Source organism: Nymphaea colorata, chromosome 8 (genome assembly GCF_008831285.2).
Source record: "Nymphaea colorata isolate Beijing-Zhang1983 chromosome 8, ASM883128v2, whole genome shotgun sequence".
Lineage (NCBI taxonomy): Eukaryota > Viridiplantae > Streptophyta > Magnoliopsida > Nymphaeales > Nymphaeaceae > Nymphaea > Nymphaea colorata.
In genome coordinates this window covers 9,875,437-9,886,111 of record NC_045145.1, presented here as the reverse complement: position 1 = coordinate 9,886,111, position 10,675 = coordinate 9,875,437, and positions in this window count along the sequence as shown.

Here is a 10,675-nt window from a genome sequence, read left to right as displayed (position 1 = left end):
TGAATCACTTAATTTCTTGAGAATGTGCATGTGGTGCCATTGATTTTGAGTGAAAGTGAATGCATGAAACAAGAATGGAAACTATATGAAACATTCATTCTTCTCTCTCTCATAATCCCTCAAGATTCATTCATATGAAACATACATTCTTCACTCCCTCATAATCTATCAAAGTCCGTATTGCACGTCATACAATCTATGCATGAAGATTGATTAAAATATAGGACTTTCTCTATATGTGCTCATTATATGATTAAGCACATGAATTAGAGATGTAGTCCATAAGCTTGAGGCTTGACATAAAATTATCAAAATGGTGAAAATATATAAATGATGTCAAGTTAAATCTTTGAAATGGATGGAAGACGTGGAGGACATCCACTTTTGTCTCAAAATAGCTAAAAATCAGACATTGTATTGATTTAAATAGCTGAAAATTGTCGACATTGATTCCAATAAATATGTTGTTTCTTAGATGGAAATGACAAGTCTTTCAAATAGATTCAAATTCCAGATTTGATAGTAATGAGATCGTCAACTCTTTTGGATGATTCTAGGATAGTTGGTATTTCAAATATGTAAACTTTGACATTCTTAAACCAATTCCTATGAAACATGATCTGATTTCAACAACATACATACATCTTACGTATGGATTTGCTGAAATTAAGTAAAAATGAAATGAAAATGATTCATAGTCTTGCACTAGGAAAATCAATAAAAATGGCCAATTTCCTTAAAAACCGATTTGAAAACATGTTCCAACCTGATTTTAAGGGAGGAATGTAATTTTTGACAAGAAATTGGATACATATATGTACATATATAACAATGTATACATATATGTACCTTACTTTTCCAAATAAAATTTTATCAAGGGACCGCATGACTCATGAATCATGATGATTCATGGCTGGGTTCTTTTATGTAGGAAGATTGAAAACTTGTTTCAAATCTTCCCTACTACCCTTGATTAATTAAATTGAAAGACGTGAATCAAAATGACTGTGAATAAGAAAGAAAATAAAACAATACTCAAGCTTATTCGTCATCATTTCGCCATGCAATGGTGGATCACATTCATAAAAACGTATTCATCCCTTATACGCACTTTCATCATTCGTGATGTAGCAAAATCACTCTCTCACCGTGGGATTCTCTCATAGTAGGGAGTTCAAAATGGTATTAAGTTGATTCCTTTGAAAGGGACGTGGCCTTGGGGCCCATTTCAAAATTTGATACTTGGTTCATATTTAAGAAAAACCGACATATGCATGCATTATGCATTAACATGTACATTGAAGCGTAGGTTTCCCTTAGCTGGACATCATTCCCAGCCGTAAGCAAATGAAAATAAACGAATTGCTGGAATTAAAATAAATCAACAATAAGCTAAAGTAGAAGAGAAGTGAGTTAAGATCACCTACCTTGCGGTCGGTCTTGATGTTTGTCTTTCGTCTTCACTTGTTTTCTTACTCAAGCAATCCTAAGCAAGAATCCAACCGTGGATTCAAGCTTAGCAAAGCTAGAATAAGAAATAGCTTGCTTGCTGGAATTTGGAGTGGTAAAGAGGGTTTCTCACCACGAAAATCCTAAGTAAGGGTTCACTTAAGTTTGATTATGAAAGAGAGTTAACTATTACTAACTCTCTGTACAAGTGGGTGTGGTGGCAGGTAGACCGCACCCACTTGTAGGGCATACAGCCCAGTCTGTGGGCGGCGTGGTAGGTAGACCCCGCCCACTTGTGGGCTGTATGTCTGTCTGAGAGTTAGTAATAGTTAACTCTCCTTCATTTTCGAGTTAGAATTATGGCAAAATAAGTGTTTCGCACCCCTCAACCCTCCTGCATTAATTGTTTATAACCTGGATTATGTACATGGAGAGGTAGGATAAACCCTCATGCAGGAAATGTTTATAACCTGGTATCCTCAACCCTAACTTAACAAAATCAATGGGGAGAATAGAAGAAAGTGAAGAAGAGAATGGGAGAAAAAGGGGAAGGGGGCTTGGACGAACCTCTTCTCTCTTCCTTGGCTTCTCCCTCCTACGTCCTTGGCTGCAGCAATTTGATAGAATGCTCCAAAATTTCGTCCTCCCCCTTGGTGGCCAAGGGGAGGTTTATATAGAGGATGAGGTGGGTTCAACCACCTTCTTAACTCACCTTGGGAACTTGCTTAAGACCTTGGGAACTTGTAAAATGAGTTAAATAGACTTTAAAGGCTCTAATTGACCATTTCTCAGCCAATTTCCACGAGCTAGGCGGGCTGGGCTAGGTTTGGTCAACATGGGTTCAGACCTAGGTAACCATTTTGACCAAAATTTTAGACAAAAATGCCCTTGCACAGGGTTTTGCCCTTATTTTGTACTATTTATTTATTTTTTGTTTGAAATCGAGCTTATAAGGTTAAAACCTAGTTACTAAGCTCCAAATGCCATTGAGTTATGATAATTAAATTTAAATTTTAATAAAATTTAAAAATTTTATCAAATTTGGTTCGAAAAGGGTATTTTCGTCCAAAACTTGATTGAAAATGGATTTCAACTGAATCAACTTTCACTTGAGAAATTCAATTTAAATTTGGTATTTGATTCATGCATTTGACAAATTCAAATGTTTATTTGCCCTTCATAAACCATTTTAGGCTTTTTAATCTTAAGTTGACCGCAGAAGGGCAAAATTGTCCAAATTGATCAATTTCGACCAATTGACCAAAGTCAAAGCTCATTTGCAAGTAGTTTTACATTATTTGAGGTAATTTGATAAATTTGGGTCAAGAAAGCTCTTAATTGAGCTAAATTGTACTTTGACTGAGTTTAGTCAAAGTGGGTTTGGTTCGGTCAAAGTCTATTTTCGTCCATTAATTGGATCATGAGACAGACTTACGTTTTGACTGTGTTGAGCCCATGGTGACCGAACCTAGCTGGAATTGGCACCACATTTGAGTGCACTCGGGTCAAACCTACTTGGATTAAGTAGGTTAGGTGAGTTTGACCAGTCTAGTAATTGCTTCCTTGAAAATGATTTTTTTCTTTAAGGAGGACCTGGTTAAAGAAGAGAGAGAGACATAAATGTCTCTCTTTTCCTAGGCTTCTCATTTATTTCTTCTTGAAAATGACTTACAGAAAATATTTATTTATTATTTTTTTGACATGGAGGGGGCATGGCCCCTGGGGGGGCTCTTGACCACACGGGCTAGGTGGGGCCCACACGTGGGTCCCACGTAGCATTTTAGACTGAATTAGATCCAATTCTTGGATCTAAGTCAAAATTTGCATTTTGCAATTGGATTTGGATTTCAAATGACATTTGCAATTGAATTTAGACTCGTAATCCTGCATTGGGATTCGTGTATCGGGTTAAATTCATGATTTGAATCTAATTGTTCTTTAGATTCGAAATTGGCTTTGAAATTACAAATTTTCACAATTCTTTTGTGAAATTTTCACATTGCTTCAATTTTGATGTGGAAAAATTTGGGGTGTTAACAACCATCAACTCAGCGCCAAGTCGAAAGAAGAACTTTCTTTCGCAGAAACGACAACTCTCAGAATAGAGTGTTGAAATGTTAGTTTTGCGATGGTAATCACTTAGGGAGGCAATGTCCAAAGCGTGTAAACAGGGACAATCAAGCAAGCTCTTCAAGGCAATCTGCTAATGCGGCACAAGGTGAAGAAGGGGAAGGACCAAAGATGGGTGCACTTCAACTTCTGAACACCATAAAAAGGGAGGATAAAGTGAAGGTGAGAACGACACCTTCTAACGAGCTCATGTACTTGGAAATCTTGGTAAATGGAAGGTCTACCCTGGCTATGGTAGACACGAGAGCACGCATAATTTTGTCTCAGTTGAGGAGGCGAGGAGACTAGGCCTAACCCTTGAGAGGGGAGAGTTACGCATGAAGGCAGTGAACTCAGAGGCCAAACCCATCCACGGAGTGGCCCGTGATGCGGTTGTGAAGATTGAGAGTTGGTTAGGAAGGGCCAACTTCTCGGTGGTCCCGATGGATGATTTCCGGATGATCTTAGGCATTGAGCTCCTCAGTACAGTGAAAATGGTTCCAATGCCGCACCTACGCAGTATCAGTATCATGGATGAGAAGTCCCCTTGTATGGTTCCAGTAACATCGATGAAGAGGGATAAGGGCAAAGCCGCAATGATATCTGCCCTTCAGTTGAAGAAAGGCCTCAAGCACGGCGAAGAGACGTACTTGGTGGCAATCAGGGAAGTGACTAATGACTCTCCTGGTTTGGTCCCAGAGGCACTTGCGCCTGTCTTAGCGGAATTCGCAGGAACAATGCCTGCGGAGCTCCCTAAACGGCTGCCACCTCGACGTGAGGTGGATCATGCCATTGAACTCCTTCCTGGTGCCAAACCCTGGTAATGGCACCATATCGAATGGCCCCAGCAGAATTAAGAGAACTTTGGCGACAGTTGGACGAGATGCTAGCTGGAGGTATAATCAGACCCTCCAAAGCTCCTTTTGGTGCACCAGTGTTATTCCAAGCGAAGCATGACGGCTCCAAAAGACTATGTGTAGATTATCGGGCATTGAACAAAGTAACGGTGAATAACAAGTACCCCTTACCTTTGATTGCAGATCTGTTTGATCAACTGGGCGAAGCTTAAGTGTTTTCCAAGTTAGACCTCAGATCAGGATATTGGCAAGTTCGTATTGTTGACAGCGACGAGCCAAAGACCACTTGTGTCACTCGCTACGGTGCCTTTGAATTCTTGGTAATGTCGTTCCGGTTGACGAATGCCCCAGCCACTTTTTCGACTCTATTGAACAAGATATTCTATCCGTACTTAGATAAGTTCGTGGTAGTCTATCTTGATTACATTGTACTGTACAGCAGCTTCATGAGGGATGGAACACTTGCGGACAGTGTTCAAGGTATTGGAGGAAAACGAACTCTATGTGAAGCGCGAGAAGTGCCTATTCGGCCAACCGGAAATCAGTTTTCTCGGTCACATTGTGGGAAAAGGTCAGCTGCGAATGGACACAGAAAAGGTGAGGGCAATTCAAGACTAGAAACCGCCAACCAATGTACCAAAACTAAGTTCTTTTCTCGGTTTGGCAAATTACTATCGACGATTCATTGAGGGGTATTCTTTGATAACTGCGCCTCTCACTGATTTGCTAAAGAAAAACCGAACTTGGGCTTGGGAAGAGCTCAAAGAAGACGCCTTCGAGAAGTTGAAGATGGCCCTGACGCAAGAGCATGTGCTCAGGTTACCCGACCACACAAAGAAATTTGAAGTCCACACAGATGCATCAGATTTTGCCATTGGCGGAGTTTTGATGCAGGAAGGTCATCCAGTTGCCTATGAGAGTCGGAAGCTGAAAGACGCGGAGCGACGATACTCCGTACACAAAAGGGAAATGACGGCTATTATTCATTGTCTTCGCACATGGAGGCATTACTTATTAGGGTCCCAGTTCGTGGTAAAGACTGATAATGTAGCCACAAGCTACTTCTAGACTCAAAAGAAGTTGAGTCCGAAGCAGGCTCGATGGTAGGAATTCCTTGCACAATTCGATTTCGCCTTGGAGTACAAGGCAGGGAAGACAAACGTCGTAGCCGATGCACTGAGTCGGAAGGCGGAGTTGGCAGCTACCCGGACAGCATCATCCGAAGCGCAACTCGAGGCTGCTCTTCTCAGGTGGATTCAAGAAGGCATGAAGCAGGACCCAGTTGCCAAGCACTTGGTCGAAACAACGGAGGCGGGAAAGACGCGACAATTCTGGCTACAAGGGACTTTTGATGGCAAAAGGCGGACGAGTGTTCGTGCCTAGATGGGGCAATCTTCGACGAGAGTTGCTGAAGGAGTGTCATGACTCGTTGTGGGCTGGCCATCCTGGCCAGGAGCGGACACTGGCACTGCTCGAACGTGGCTACTACTGGCCACAAATGTGCAACGACGTTGAAGCCTATGTGAAAACATGCTTGAGGGAACAAACCAGAAGCCTACCGGTCTCTTGGAGCCTCTTCCTATTCCAGAACGTTCGTGGGAATGCCTCTCCATGGACTTCATCGTCAGCTTGCCCAAAGTTGACGGCTTCAGCTCCATCCTTATAGTTGTGGATAGATTTTCAAAGTATGTCACTTTCATCCCAACCTCTAAAGAATGTCTCGCAGAGAAGACGGCAGAGTTGTTCGTGAAGCACATAGTCAAGCATTGGGGCGTGCCGAAAAGCATTGTCAGTGATCGGGACGCTTGCTTCATAGGGAAATTTTGGCGCGAAGTATTTCGTTTGTTGGGTTCGGATTTATTATTCTCAACAAGTTTCCACCCTCAAACGGACGGCCAAACTGAACGAATCAATGGATTGTTGGAACAATACCTTCGACACTATGTCAGCACGAATCAAAAGGATTGAGTGAAATTGTTGGATGTAGCTCAATTTTGCTACAATTTGCAGAAGAGCGAGTCTTCTGGATATAGTCCGTTCGAAATAGCCACTGGACAACAACCATTGATGCCGCATACCCTTGCAGCCCAAGAAAAGGGAAGACCCACTTTTGCCTACCAGTTCATTCGCGATTGGCAGGAACAGACGGAAATGGCTAAGGCGTTCTTACACAAGGCCGCCAAAAAGGTAAAAAAGTTTGCAGATCGGAATCGAAGGTCAATAGAATTCCGAGTGAGTGATCAAGTCTTCGTGAAGCTCTATCCTGATCGCACGGGCATTTTTCATGGTCGACACAGGTCATTGATCCGCAAGTATGAGGGACCCTTCACAGTGCTGAAGAGAATCGGAAAGCTAGCCTACAAGTTAGACTTGCCGCCAGACTTTAAGGTGCATTCAGTGTTCCATGTTTGTAACCTGAAGCCCTTTTATGTCGATGAGGAAGACTCCGAGAGAAGCGTTCTAAAACGAGACCCGATCCTGCAGCGAGCCCCGTCGACCAAGCGAGCGGCGGACCGTCAGATGGAAGAGATTCTTCGGCACAAGACAAACTATTTGGAGGAGCCGAAGAAGTACCAAGAAAAGTGGATAGGCGAACACAACCCCACTTGGGAGGATGCATTCCGCATGAAGCAGCGCTACCCGCTGGAAGTCAAGGCCTATCATGAAACTGTTGGCACCGAGGACGGCGCATGACTTGAAGGGGGGGAGCCTGTTCTCCTGTGTCTGGGAGTCTGTACAGTCCTTTGCTTTGTTTTGCATTGTACTTCCTTTGCTTATGTTGAGTCATTTCCTTATGCATGTTTACTTGTAAGGGAGTACGCTCCCACCGGTCTAAGTGTCAAGTATTGGGATTTCTTGTTTTGGGTGGTCGGCATGGGAATCCTGTAAGAAGCCTCGGCCATCTTATATAAGTAAAGTCGAGATCATTCTCCTTACTTATCTTTCTCGTGATGTACTAATTTTCCAAGCGAATACATTGCGAAATTTCTTTATTCACAAGCATTCCTTATACACTTGTTTTCTCAAACTACCTTTGCGCCCCGTTCAGCGATTTGAAGGCTTGCGGCAATCAGGTTCTTGCCGCGCCGCACGGGCCGAAGTTGTCAGCCCGTGACAATTATGCTCTCTCGTATAAACTCAAACTTTTTACGCTGTCGAGTTTGTTTTAAACCATAGAAACTCGTTTACAACCAATAGACAAATTCTTCACTTCCTTTTTCATCAAACTTTTAGGTTATCTTAATATCCATTTACATAACCTTTAAATGAAAACTTACTATAAATTCAAAATAAATATGATGAAAAATGTTTTTGCAACTAGTACGAAAATTATTTTCAAAATAAACTCTTTTTTCTACCTAAAGTATTTAGAAACCAATTGGTTTATATATACTATATGCGACAAGCGTTTACCTCACTTCATTCTGCTCAAGGATTCTTTCAAGCCTTTTTAGTAAGCATAGTAAGCATCTGCACAAGTTCAAAACTATATTTGCATATGAATTTTACATCTTGTCTTTCATAGTTTCTATCTACTTGTGCTTCTTTGCCTCTTACATAGCTCCACCATACTTCTCAAAAAATACATTATTAATCAAAAGAACATATGTGTGGTATATCTACTTAATGGTTCTCTCTCTATTGGATCTACGAATTGACACTATAATTGAAAAAAAAAATCATGCTACTCAACACTATAACTATCACACATTTATGAGCTATCAACATTGTAAGAATATTCAAGATCTTCATGTTCCCTCTTCAATGAATGTTAAAGAAGACAACAAAGGAATAAGATCCAAATTTACCATGATGTCACTGCTATGAGGTTTTTCTTTATGTACTTTATAGATATATGCAATTATTTACTTTCAGTAAAAACAATATATTTGATTGTATAACCTACATCAAACTCATCTTAAATATCCCAAAAATGTGCTCCTAACTTTGTCCTTTCATCATCAGGAACGTGTAAAAAGCAATGAACCTAAAAACCCACAAATGAACATAAAAACATATCTTAATCCAAATCACATAAAAAAACATTACCTTTCAAATGTAACATGAAGATAATATGTGAACATCTAATGCTCCTTCCTGAAAAGGTCCAAACAACTTTGTCTCTGACAAAAAACATTTGACTCTTTAAACAAGGTGAAAATGGCTTGATGAGGGTTGTACTAAAGATGAAGTTATAAGACATCCTGTTGATGCACAAGCATGAAGATCTTTTGATGAGTTGAATCCAACATTTTCATTAAACTGTTGTAATTTTTTATTGGGTCTAACAAGTGATGGATTTAACCCTTTTAGAATTTGACTCTAAATGTTGCATGTAGTGTTTGGCAAGTGATCTTAGTTGCATATAATTTGCTTCCATATGTTCATTTGAAGAAGCCATCAATAATGTTGACATTGTTAATTTTTTGTCCAACACCCGAAAATAAAATAGATGTTCTATTACAACCACTAATTAATGAGTTAAAATTGTTGTAGGATGAATGAGTTAAAACATGTGATGCCAAACAATATTTTCAAATGTAGAGTGCATTACTATGAAAAAACAAATAGATTTCCTATTTATGCAAATTTTTTATGTTGAAGTATAAAATGAAAACTAGCAAGTTATATATGTAAAAAAGACACCTGTATGAATCAAACTAGAAAAATATGTTACACGAGTCATCATGGAAGATTCTTGCCTACATATCATAAATTCAGGCTCAATTACTTAGGGAGTTGTTTAGTTTGATTCCAACAAAGATTTCATTGCATGCATATCATAAATTTATGGTTCAATAAATTTCTATTGAATGTTCTTAGTTGGGATAGATGTATTGGGACAATGGGATGAACTTGAGAGTAGTCTATTCTATAAATACAAAAAGAAAATTATTGACACTCTTTTAGATAATCCACAAAAAAAAGTACATGTGACAATGTCATTGACACTATATGAGATACAAAAGGAAAAAGAAAAGTTCATAAAAATGCATATCTGAGCCTACAAGTGATAAACATAAAGCATGCATTGCATCCAACATTCAATGGAGGAAAAATAATCTCCAATTCATGTCATTAAAGTTATTATTGCAACCATCATGATCATTTCCTCAATGTACTCTAACCTACCATCTTCCTCACAAATCAAAGATATAAGATACTCTTGGTTCTTTACGAACTTGGTGAAACTGGTGTTCCAACCTCAACCATCTCACTTGACACACACACACATATATATGGTGCTATAGTTGTGTATTTAAGGAAGTGCATGACTACTTGATGTTAAGTAAATAAGCCAATCAAAGATTACAGTTCTCTCCTTAGGGAGAAGAAGAAAATAGAAATAAAAAACAAACGATGATTCATTAAGTATTCAGCCTGTAGTTTTAAAACATTTAGTTTGTTCAGTTAAATTCATATGTTAACTAGCTCATCTGCCATGCATAACACTTGTCTCCTCATCTTAACGTATAAAATGTGAATATGATATTTTCTTTAAGTCTCATTTCATAAGTATCACAATTAGCTTTTTTTGTATACTAGGTTTGCAGCACAAACTCTCTTTTGTTATAGAAAAGATCAACAATATGTTTGTGGTTAGCGAAACATGGCTATATGTTCATGGATAGAGAAAGACAGGGATCATAAAAGTTCTTCTCTATAGTTCATAAAGGGACTTGATTGACATTAACATTGCTTGTCACAAGCTGTGATCATATTTTCTCCCTAAATGTGTTTGTGTATGTTTTATGTACCATTTAACATGAAGAAAAAAAGAAAAGTGGCTGAATATCTTGAAATCAAAACATTGACTTCCAAATTTTTTAATGATGTGAAATTGGCAGGATCTGGTTTGAAGGCTTTGCCATTTTTTATATACCTCATCTACATGGGATTTGACCTCTAAAATATTTAGCTGCCTCTTTATAGTTACAGTATTTGTTTGATTGTATGTTTATTTGTTTGTGTAAGTGTAGAGTTGGATAGAGATTGGATGATGTAGACAGAGAAATGAAATATTTTTCATCTTTATTGCTTGTACTTTTTTGGAATTTTCTGCATGGGAATGCAAATTTACTAGAATTATGTAAAATGATTGTTATTTACAGTGCAAGCTAGATTGTCATCTTGGTATTATTTGGGAATATTTTTTTTTTAAATATAAAACACAAACGCTACTAATTTGCTTGCTCCATTGATTCCAGAATTAGCGCTAAAGGAGCAAACGCTTGCCAAAGAAATACAATGCAATATAA